This window comes from Puntigrus tetrazona, chromosome 15, assembly GCF_018831695.1.
Source record: "Puntigrus tetrazona isolate hp1 chromosome 15, ASM1883169v1, whole genome shotgun sequence".
NCBI lineage: Eukaryota > Metazoa > Chordata > Actinopteri > Cypriniformes > Cyprinidae > Puntigrus > Puntigrus tetrazona.
Window position 1 is genome coordinate 5,372,225 of NC_056713.1, and position 12,020 is coordinate 5,384,244.

The 12,020-nt window shown below is 41.5% G+C and overlaps 1 pseudogene; it reads right to left on the reverse strand.

The window, feature by feature from the left end:
• Positions 1–2,359: 2,359 nt before the first annotated feature.
• On the reverse strand, positions 2,360–3,299 carry LOC122359380 (annotated as a pseudogene).
• Positions 3,300–12,020: the final 8,721 nt, after the last annotated feature.

Below are 12,020 nucleotides of genomic sequence, written 5' to 3' on the forward strand. Positions count from 1 at the left end.
CAACGGAGATGAAAGAACACTCAGGGATTAATAATCCATTGGATGATGTGTTCACAAAATGGTTTGGTACCTGGAAGAGTATGTTTATTTCTTTGTTTTCCCTTAATTGCAGTATTTTTGGGAATAGTAATTACTTGTGGATGTTGTTGTGTACCATGTATCAGATCTTTGTGTAACAGATTAATTGTGCCCAGCGTCTCGGCGCTCCCTCCACATGCCGTCGATGGATCCCAGCAGCCCCTGCGCTCACCATCTGGAGCTCGCCACGGGTCTGCCGGTCTCCATCGCCGTCGTCCTAGCTCCCTCCTCTCCACCGTGGTCCGTCAGTCCACCAGCTCCACTAGGCTCCATCGTCCCTCCGGCTCCGCCTTGGTCAGTCGTCGTCCATCCGTCGCCTCAGGATTCCTCTCCTCCGGCTTCACCTCGTCCCTCCAACCCTCCGGTTCTGTCAGGCTTCTCCTTCCCTCCGGCCCACCTCAGTCCTCTGTCGCTCTGGTTCCACCGCGTCCTTCCCGGCCCCCCTCTCCTCATCGGTCGCCGAAGCCTGCGGCATCGCCTAGGACCTCCAGCGCCTCGGCGTCACCCTGGCTTTTTGGCTCTCAGCCTCCGCCTCAGTCTCCTTCATCACCTGCTCCGTTGGTCGGCCCCATGGAGTCGATGGCCGCTCCTCCTCCATGGCTCCTCCCCCCGTCGGCTACACCGTGGACCATCATGGCTGGGCTCTGGATCTCCTCCTGCTCCGGACTCCTTCTGTCTCCTCCCTGGCTCCTCCCGCCTTCTGCACCTCCCTGGACTCCTGTCTGCCTACACCCTCTTGGGGGCCGTCCTCCACCGGAACCTCCTCCTCCCAAGCTCCTGTTTGTTTTGTTTTTTCGGTGCGAGGACGCACCTTCCGGGAGGGGGCGATATGTCACGTCTCTGGACTTTGTCTCATGCCACGTGCTCTGTGTGCCCTGCCTTTACTTCGTGTTAATTGTATAATTGTCTTCATCTGCTCCCTGTTAATTTAGTCAATTTCCTTGTGTATTTAGTCCTGTGTGTTTTGAGTTCACGTTGTCCGATCATCGATGTCCTTACGTGGTTTTTGTCCTGCCTGCCTGCCTGCCTGCCTGTTTATATGTATTTTGCCCATTGAGAAGATTAAATCTGTTTAAGTTTATTTTACCTCTCTCGAGTGCTCCTTGCGTCAAACCACAATCGTGACAGATGTACTGAGGCCCAAAGATATCAATGTTTGTGAAAGCAATTATCTGGCCTAGCTCAATATTCTTCCGGCTGTTTAATGGATTTCATATGTACCAGCTATGCCTACATTAATGTATGGTCAAATCCCATACAACCCCCACAAATCCCCACTGACTAGAGATGACCCAGGGTAACAAACCCAATTTGCAAATGCAAGCTCCTGAGACTGAGACAAAAGTCAGTATGTCTGTGTAATTTGAAATGCAGGTTTTGTGCATGAGCATCTGATTTTGTAATACAATCTGTGTTGTGTATATATTTCTCCAATCAAAAAAAAAAATGGATATGATGGAGTCATTACACCAATGTTGTCCCCATACATTTTGTGCATGTGCAGGGTGACAAAGGCTGAATTGAAAAAGAATACATTCGACACAGTATAATCTTTGAATTGTGGCTTGTTTGTGAACAAATTTGTGGTAAAATAAAGTGAACAAAGGTCCAAGTTCTTACTGACACAGTCTGGCACTTCACTGAAAATAAATTAATTAAATAAAATGTAACGTTTGATATCTGAAGAAAGTGTAGAATTAATTTGTACTCATAAATTATTAGTATTTTTAATTTAAAAAAATGACAAAATCATGGCAAGTAACACATTAAATAAAACATAGAAAAGAACAAATAATGAAAAAATATGTTCAGAAGAAGAAACATCAGCCAATGTGTTGTCATAAAAAAAGAAATAGAAATATTTTCCAAATTACAAATACTTTCCAAGTTACACAAATAAACATTTTTCAAAATTGTTCATATAGACTTTTAAGGTACAGAGTCTAATTTACCTCTGCTACAAATTTTTGGATTGTGGTGGAAACCTGAGCACCTGAAAAAAGCCCACACATGCTGAGAACATGCAAACTCTTCTTGTGAGTGTCAATGATGTAAAATATTAAATGTAACTATTCCTAAATATTAAATTTTGAACGTTTAGTTAAATAATTGAATGACAGACAAAGCAGAATCATAGTAAAATAGATTCATGTAAAAGGTAAATTACTGTATGACTTATCTGAGTATAATATGCTTGAATATATACATATTTAATTGTTCATATTGATACAATTCACAATACACTGAAATGCCACAATGACATTTCTTCAAACAGTTTTGTTTATGTAATACCTACTTTTGATGCAACTAGATTTTTACACACTTGCCTGATATTTTTAAGTCTCATTCCATACAGAATAGGGTTAAGCACTGGCTGACACATCAAGAAATAGACTGAAAGCGATTACACGTAACAAAGCTGGCATTCTGATGTTATCAAACCTGCTTTGGATTGTTTCAAAAAGCAGCCCAAAGAAAAGTTTAAAAGAGATATGATGTGTGGTGCACAGGTGCTTAGAGCCTTCTGTTTAGCTTCTTTAGTAGAACTCAAACATATTTTTAGAATTCTTGTATATGAATAAATGATTAGCATCAGTGGGATCAATGCTGTCATCACGATAACATAAAGGCCGTAAGTGTTATTCAAAGTGGTTTTTCGAACAAGCAAGTTTCACAAGCATATAATTGTCGCACCATACTTTTTCAATAATGTTTCCACAGAGTTGCAATTTAAAATTAAAACATAAAAGAATGAAAAATTGAACAAAGCAGTACGACCACACCAATACAATTAACACACCCACCTAAAAGGGGTCATGATTCTGTTATACTGCAATGGATAACAGATCGACACTATATCTATCAAAAGACATAACTGCTAAATTACAAAATTCTATCATTTCATATGTATACAAGCAAAATATCTGCAGGTAACAATAAATGAGAGAAATTTCATTGCTATTCCAAATAAGATTAACTTGAAGGGAAGGAAATAAAGCTGTGCTGCCATACAATTCATTAACAAACAGACTACAGAGAAAAACATACATTGGTTTATGAAGGGCTTTTGCTGAACAGATGACACCAATCAGAAAGCTATTGGCAAACAGGATTGTTGAGTACAGAACCGTTATCACAGCAAACAAGAAGTACTTCATCTTGAGTTCCAAATTAAGATATCCAGTCAGCCTGATGGATGTAAAATTTGTACCATTTTCCATATTATTTGCTTGCTGTTCAGAAAAACAGATTGCAGAAAATTGTATACTGTATGTTTTCCTCACTAATGTATTCCATGCGTCTTTTAGGCAATTAATAAAAAAAAAAAAAAAACCTTTACTGATGAGATGTTTTATATAGAGCAGACTGTCAATGGAAAAAAAATTAAAAGGTCATGGAAAAAAAAATCAACCTACAACGAATTGTGTTTTGCTGGTGAAACATCTGCATTTATAATACAGGACACAGACACAAGGGAATGCTGACGTGGCTGTATTTTCTAATTTATTCCAGACTTCTTATAGTTAGAAATACAATCAATACAGCAAATTAGCTTGAATTAGGGTCAAGTGTAAATAAATTATGTTTTCTGGTGACCTGGCATTCATTTATTAACTATCTACACTACACTGTAAAAAATAAAAAAAAAAAAACAGAAATTGCTGAATTTAAATTTAAAAATGGAAAATTCCGTAAATTTACAGTGCATTCTCCGTACCATTAAACTATTTCCGTTAATGGTTATATAGCAAATTATGAAACTTTGGCATACGGTTTATTCTGTAGCATTAACTAAATCTGTATTGCTCTATATATAATCACTAGTTATGCTCGATATTTAATTTTTATTTATACTAAAACAAACAATATATAATAAACATGGTCCAATGAATGAGAGATGTGTACACAAACCAAACAATGTATGCAATAGCTTTTGCATTACATATGAAAATATAAGCACAAAACTGTAATACTGCAAAATAATTTTCAAAAACACCAACTAATAACGCATACTAGCAACATTAAAACAATGTCCTAAATAGCATTGTGTACAATATTAGTGATGCACTGTCAAAACAATTAGCTCCATTAGTAAAATAAAAGAAACCAAGTCAAAATAATTAAAAGAAAAACACAAAGGGAATAAACAGGAATAAAAACAAAGCTGCAGCTAAATAAATCACACCTACATGCATACATACATACAAGCACTGCAGAAATGTGCAGAAAATGCCTCACTAAAGGTTTTGTTTGTTTGTTTTTAAACAGTATTTGTGTGTGCAATATTAGTGCTGCACTGTCCAAAAGTTGAGCTCCAAAGCAAAACAGTAAAGTGACCAAGTCAAATCAAAATGAAAAAAATAAAAATAAATCAGAAATGAATGCAGCTTTTTCAGGAATTTCATGTCTTGGAAGATTTTGATATTTTGTTCCTTCATCTCAGCCTTTGACCAGGATTTATTCTGAAAGAAATGAATACTAGTTTAACTTCAGTAAAGAAATGAATGACACAGAAAGATTAACACGCAGACAAGGTAGATTAGGAAGATAGAAATCACCTAGATTTTTGGTGGTGTAAATTTATTCTGAAGCAATATTTTTAGTGCTCTATCAGCTTTTACATACTTAAAACTGCATATTTATAAGGGCCTAATTTTATGCATACATGTTTTCATATAAAATAAAAAATTAATCCGTCTGTAGGTGGCAGTAAGTCACGTTAATAAGCGAGTCATAACGACTGAACCGATTCATTTAAACTGTTGATTCATTCAGGAAGGAAAACAGTGCTGTGCCTGGGTTTGTAATGTTTTCTGATGGCGAAATAGAGCAAAAACAGGCAATATTTTATTGAAAAAGCAAGTGTTCTTAATATTTTACCTCAGGGTCGTTAATCCTTCTCTGGGTGAAGTAATCCGTGTGTTGATGACGTTTCCTTCTCCCGCACGCGATTCGCGCCAGACATTTCTTGCACCCACAATAAATTAAATAAATCACTGAAATATAAGGGCACAGTCACATATATTCACATTATCTCCACAAATACCAATTAAATCTGTATTAATGGCGTTTGTTTCTCACACCGTTCACGCCGCAAGGATCTTGCACCCACAATGCAATGCATCATTGAAAGTTACAGAAAAACACCTGTAAACTAAAAATACAGAGAATTCCATCAACTAAAAACAAACGTTTTTACTGTATATTTACGGATTTTTTTTTTTTTAACAGTGTAGTCAATTTGCAGTGGACCAAAACTTTTCATGAATTCTTGTCGAAGGACAACTCTGATTATCTTCTTCATCCACTTTACTTTAGATAAATAATATTACAGGAAAATGCCCTACTGGATTGTACACCTTCGCTATCATCTCTTATCTAATAACAGCAGCTGAAACCTTGCAATATTTAGTGCACAAGAACAAGAGACAACATAACATTTTCATTCCTATACTGCAAATAGGAAAACTTGGAAAAATTAGGAGGTTATTTCAGCTTTTGCTATTTGTAATTAATTGCAAATGTGTTTTTGCCCTTTACTCAAAACATTCAGCAAAACCTAAAACACTTTTTCACGTTTCACGTTTTCCTTGGTACGGGTTGATGAGGAGGGCAGATGATTTTATGATGCAACTAAATTAACAAGGAAATCACCGTATACCCCCTGGCTGTGCCGCTGTCAAGGGTGGTGAAGGAGGAGCAGCCACTGGGGCAGTTTCTGGCAGTGAAAGGTGTCTTCCACATCCCAGGAAGCTCCTCATGCACTTCCGGGAAGAAAGGTACCAGCGTGGGGCCCTGAGAACCAGCGCGAGCCACCCTTAAATACCAATCATCCAGCCTCGGGAGCCCGGGAAGCAGTGGAGGTTTCCACAAGATCCCGATCACCTCGGCGGCCTGGGCAAGCATAGCCACCATTTCTAGATCTGAATTCAGTACAGTCAACGCCTGGTATGCGCAGAGCAAACCGGATCTTCACTTCCAGAAATGTCTGGCTCACCTTCCGATGCAGCGATTGACTTCTGATCATCAGGGGAGCCAAGAGAGGTACAGCTGATACCCCACGTGAGGGTCCAGACTGTCCCTTTTGCAGCTCCACTGGTTGCAGAGTTTAAGCTTTGTGTCACAACGAAATGGAGCCCACCTGTCTGCAGCCAGGATGAGAACCAAGTCGAGCAAACACAAGCTCCGCCCCCTTTTTTTCAAGGTGACAGAGCCTTCCCATCACTGAGATGATCACCTCCCCCGAAAGGAAATGATTCATCCACAACCGCCACCTCAGCTTGCTTAGCCCAGGCACACGAGGCAGCGATTGTGGCCATCACCTAACACCAGGTAACAACCGCATCCAGAAACACACGGGTGTGCGTCGTCTGAAGCAAGACCCACGCTATCTTACAAGACGCGTTGAGTTTACCAGACGTAACGCCGTCTTTAAAAAGACGCACCCGCGAATGCTCTTTTAGTGCTGAGGCAACAGGGGATAGCCGTTTTACACACAAACAGGGGGTAGTGCAGCCTGATTGTGGCAATCCACTCGACGCGGAAAACGACCTCCGCTGAAACGCCGTACTCCAACACTCAGATCGTCTTTGGAGCAGAACAGTCACGCTCGGCTCCGAAGCGAAAAGCTGAATATGCGCTGCACCCGCTGCTTATTTATACTCGTGCTGTGATCAGCGGCAGCTGGATGCGATTAGCGCATGCCAATCTTCAATTGGCTCGTTTAGATACACTCGAAGTAGATTGGTTTCTCGAAGCGAGATCCCAATTTGTCGGTCATCCGACGTGACTCGAAGTGACCGACTGAAAGGGAACTGGCCTGAGAACTGGAGTCTGGTTTCTCCCGAGTTTTTTTTTTTCTCCATTCTGTATGGATGGGGTTTTGATTCCTTGCCACTGTCGCCTCTGGCTTGCTTTGTTGGGGACACTTAACTTCTAGTGATTATCGTCGAATTGATTACAGAGACTGTCTCTGCATTTACTAACAAATTGTTCAATCTCGTCATTATACATCCCTGTCATTGTATTCTTCTACTTTATACTGTTCAGTGCTTTGATGCAACCTGTGTTGTTAAAAGCACTATATAAATGAAAATGATTGATTGATTGAAGATTAACTTTTATTTTGCCAGCCAGTAATATTTTACCAATTAGTGAAATTTCATACATTTACACAACGGATCAGCAGTAAACAAACTAAAATAAAGAAGGCAAACTAACACAAACATATAAAACAAATTCTAAAAAGGTATTAGTCATCATACTGTAAGCCCCTGACCACCAAATTGGTGTGACTAGCTCAGGTTGCAACTGAAGAAACCAACGAGTGACTCGTGCATTTTTCCCCCTGTTTTGAGACATCCATTTGAGCGGGGCATGATCAGTAACTAAAAGAAACTTTCACCCCAACAAGTAATATCTTAATTTCTCAACAGCCCATTTTATCGCAGCAAGACACTCTTTTTCTATGGTTGCATAGTTTCTCTCATTTGGTAGTAGCTACGGCTGATATACATGACAGGGTGTTCCATACCATTTTGTAGCTGGGACAGCACTGCTCCCACTCCAACTTCAGAGGCATCTGTTTGTAGGATAAAGGGTTTATTAAAATCTGGGGCTTGCAGGATGGGTTCACCACAGAGAGCCTGCTTTAGGTCGATGAAAGCTTGCTCTGCTTCCTTAGTCCAGTTTACCTGGTTTGGGTGGCACTTGCGGGTCCGCTCAGTTAATTGGGCGCTTTTGTGGCAAAACTTGGAATAAAGGGTCGGTAGTAGCTGACAAGCCCAAGGAAGGTCCTTACTTGCTTCTTGGTTCGGGGCTGGGGCCAGGAAAGTATAGAGTCAACCTTCTTGGATTGTGGTTTCACGTTTCCCCTTCCGACGGTATACAGCGGCGACAATAATCCTCTACTGCCTTCTTGATGCCCGGCCAATAGAACCGTGTGAGGATGCGCTCGTAGGTCTTCTCCGAGCCCAAGTGACCTCCCAACAGGTGAGTGTGTGCCAAATACAGCACCTTGGAGATATATGCTTTGGGTACCAACAGTTGTTCACACGTTTCCCATCTTCGCTGATCCACTCTATATAACAATCCATTTTTTATTATAAAATGTGGAAAAACCAACCTACTAACCCCCTCTTGTAGTTGACCCTCAACTATTTGCGCATTCTTCCAGGCCTGGGTCAGTACAGGATCTTGCAGCCGGGCAGTGCCAAACCGTCCCACGTTTTTCCCCCGTAAGGTCTCTGCTGGGGGAAATTCAGAAAATACTTCATGGGAGTCTAGCTCTTGACGTACCTGGACTCCTCCTGGGCCTTCTGAGGCCGTGGCAGTGGAATTGGAATTAACATGCTGCTCCTCTATCTTCTTCTGGGCTGGTTGTTCCTGCATCAGTAGTCTCTTCAGGGGTTTGAGCAGGGTTGTGTCTAGACGAACGGCGCCTTTGGGGTTGTGGAGGTCTCCTCTCATCTGCAGCTCGGCCTGTTCAGTAGGCGGCAAATGCCTGACAGTCTCTGCCAACCAAGACTGGGACGGGCAAGCGCTCCACCACCCCTGCTCGTACTTGGAACCGGCCCTGGGGTGTAACTATGCTTATTTCTGCCATGGGGTAGGTTCTAGTGTCACCATGAATACAGGATACAGAGATCTCTCTTCCCACGAGTGACCCTGCAAATTCCGGCCGGACTAAGGTCACCATGCTTCCAGAGTCAACAAGGGCTTCAGTGTCTTGGCCTCCAATCTTGACAGGGAACTTAGGGGCAGCTGCCCCTTCGTGGGCCCAGCAGGTGGTGAGGAAATGGCACTGGCGTCTTGAAGAGTCTGTGGTGCTTGCTGTGGGCCTGTTCTCTGCCTAGGCAATCCCGGGCCAAGTGTCCCTCCCTTCTACATGTAAAACACCGCTTCGTAACCAGACTTCGCAGAGGCCTCTCATCCTTCCTCCTGCCTTGAGTCCTTAGGGCTTTTGCTTGAGTTATCTCACGGGACTTCTTAGGGTACTCTCTGTTGTGATCTCCAGGAGGCAGCTTTATTCTCCTCAGGCCTCAGTAAGCTCACGGTCACCTGGTGGTTCTCCAGGAGAGCAATTAGCGCCTCTACAATTTGCGGTCCCTGTTGAGCCACATACCTCTTGGCATCTGCTGGCAGGCTGCACACGCAACGGTCAATCACTACCCTCTCTATGGAGGATGGCCCGTCCCCTTCTTCCAGCCAGCTCCTCACCATTCGAGCCAATGTGGCTACCTGAGCCCGGGCTGGGAGGATAACCTGGTATCCCCAGCTATGAACTCGCTGTGGTTTGGCAGGTAGGCTAAGTCCATATTGGGCGAGAACCACTCTCTTGACCAGTTCATAACTGGAAAGGAAGAATTAAATTTGCCCACTTCCTCCTTGGCCATCTCTCTCGCTGAGCGGTTCTCTCAAAGAGGACAAAGTAGGTTTCCATGTCATCATCCTCAGTCATCTTGGTTAGATAATCTTGAGGCCTCCTGCCCTGGGCCTCAGTCCTTCGACAGAGCTCTGTGACGACTGCATTCAGGGTGGTTTGGGCCTGCAGAATGGCAGTCAGGGCCTCTTCCATTTTTTTTTTTTTTTTTTTTTAAGTCGGGCTTCTCTCTATGCCCGCATTCTCCACCATATGTAAGCCCCTGACCACCAAATTGGTGTGACTAGCTCAGGTTGTCCACTCAGGAAATACAGCAGGCAGGTTTAGGTGGAACAGAACTCAGATTTCTTTATTTTGTAATAGGGTGAGGGAGAGGGGTTGGAAGAAAACTATAACTAAAGCTGTTCCTTCTTTGCGAGCTGGTCTCTTGGCAGCCCCTCAATTTCCCTGAGGGGAAGGCAGAAGAAAGGTAGTTAGTGGAAGGTGTCTAGGCTACTCACGGCCACCCTGTACTTCTGTGGTTCAGGGGTTCCAGCATTCCGCCTCTGCTCCTCTTTCCTTGTCTCCCCTTACTGAGGCTTCTCCATTCTTTTATGTGGTGGTTTCTGATCGTGCCCAACAGTCTGCACCTGAGGCTCCCTATTATTGAAGTAAGGATGAACACCTGTGTGGAAGCTATCCTTGGTCCTGATTACCTGGTGACCCCTTTCTTGTGGGGTTCTCCATGGTGCTGAAAGTGCTCAGGCTGCCTTGTGGGGGGACCGTTACTCTTCCTGGCCACCACAATACCTGGCAATATAATGCATTTATTTTTATATTTATGGTGAAGGGAGGAGTATAATGGGAACCAATGGTGGGTCTGTCTTAAAGGAGCGAGTTGCGATTCTGACACTGAATCTACACTGGAAGCGAACAGTGACGTTTTCAAAGTACAAGTACTTTGTACCTTTATCCACTTATTGTTCTCTCTCTTAACATGTGTAAATGTGTAAATGTCTGCAGCATCGAATATGCCTAAAGCACTGAATGTGGTCGGGTAAAAGAAGAGCATATTGGTATGATTGCCTCTGTCAGACATGAACAGATGCTTTTGTATATATTTGGTTTATACATAGAGTTACACTCAAGTTGTAACTTAGTGCCCATCGACACATCAAAACTAGGCTAAGTTGTAACTTTCTTACAGCTGGTGCAGTCGGCACCGGGGCACTAAGCCACAACTGGAACTGACTTATGTACTGGAGGCCCAAAGATATCACCATTTGTGGAAAGCAATTATCTGGCCTATATCTCAATATTCTTCCGGCTGTTTAATGGATTTGATATGTGCCAGCTACGCCTACATTAATGTATGGTCAAATCCCATACAACCCCCACAAATCCCCACTGACTAGAGATGACCCAGGGTAACAAACCCAATTTGGAAATGCAGGCTCCTGAGACTGAGACAAAAGTCAGTATGTCTGTGTAATTTGAAATGCAGGTTTTGTGCATGAGCATCTGATTTTGTAATACAATCTGTGTTGTGTATATATTTCTCCAATGAAAAAAAAAATGGATATGATGGAGTCATTACACCAATGTTGTCCCCATACATGTTGTGCATGTGCAGGGTGACAAAGGCTGAATGGAAGAAGAATACATTCGACACTGTATAATCTTTGAATTGTGGCTTGTTTGTAAACAAATTTGTGGTAAAATAAAGTGAACAAAGGACCAAGTTCTTACTGACACAGTCTGGCACTTCACTGAAAATAAAGTTAATCAAATAAAATTTAACGTTTGATATCTGAAGAAAGTGTAGACTTAATTTGTACTCATAAATTATTAGTATGTTTAATTAAAAAATGACAAAATCATGGCAAGTAACATTAAATAAAACAGAAAAAAGAACAAATAATGAAAAACGTAAATATATGAATAATAAATAATGAAAATACGTTCAGAAGAAGAAACATCAGCCAAGAAATATTTTCCAAATTACAAATACTTTCCAAGTTACACAAATTTTTCAAAATTGTTCATATAGACTTTTAAGGTACAGAGTCTAATTTACCTCTGCTACAAATTTTTGGATTGTGGTGGAAACCTGAGCACCTGAAAAAGCCCACACATGCTGAGAACATGCAAACTCTTCTTGTGAGTGTCACTGATGTAAAATATTAAATGTAACTATTCCTAAATATTAAATTTTGAACGTTTAGTTAAATAATTGAATGACAGACAAAGCAGAATCATAGTAAAATAGATTCATGTAAAAGGTAAATTACTGTATGACTTATCTGAGTGTAATATGCTTGAATATATACATATTTAATTGTCCATATTGATACAATTCACAATACACTGAAATGCCACAATGACATTTCTTCAAACAGTTTTGTTTATGTAATACCTACTTTTGATGCAACTATATTTTTACACACTTGCCTGATATTTTTAAGTCTCATTCCATACAGAATAGGGTTAAGCACTGGCTGACACATCAAGAAATAGACTGAAAACGATTACACGTAACAAAGCTGGCATTCTGATGTTATCAAACCTGCTTTGGATTGTT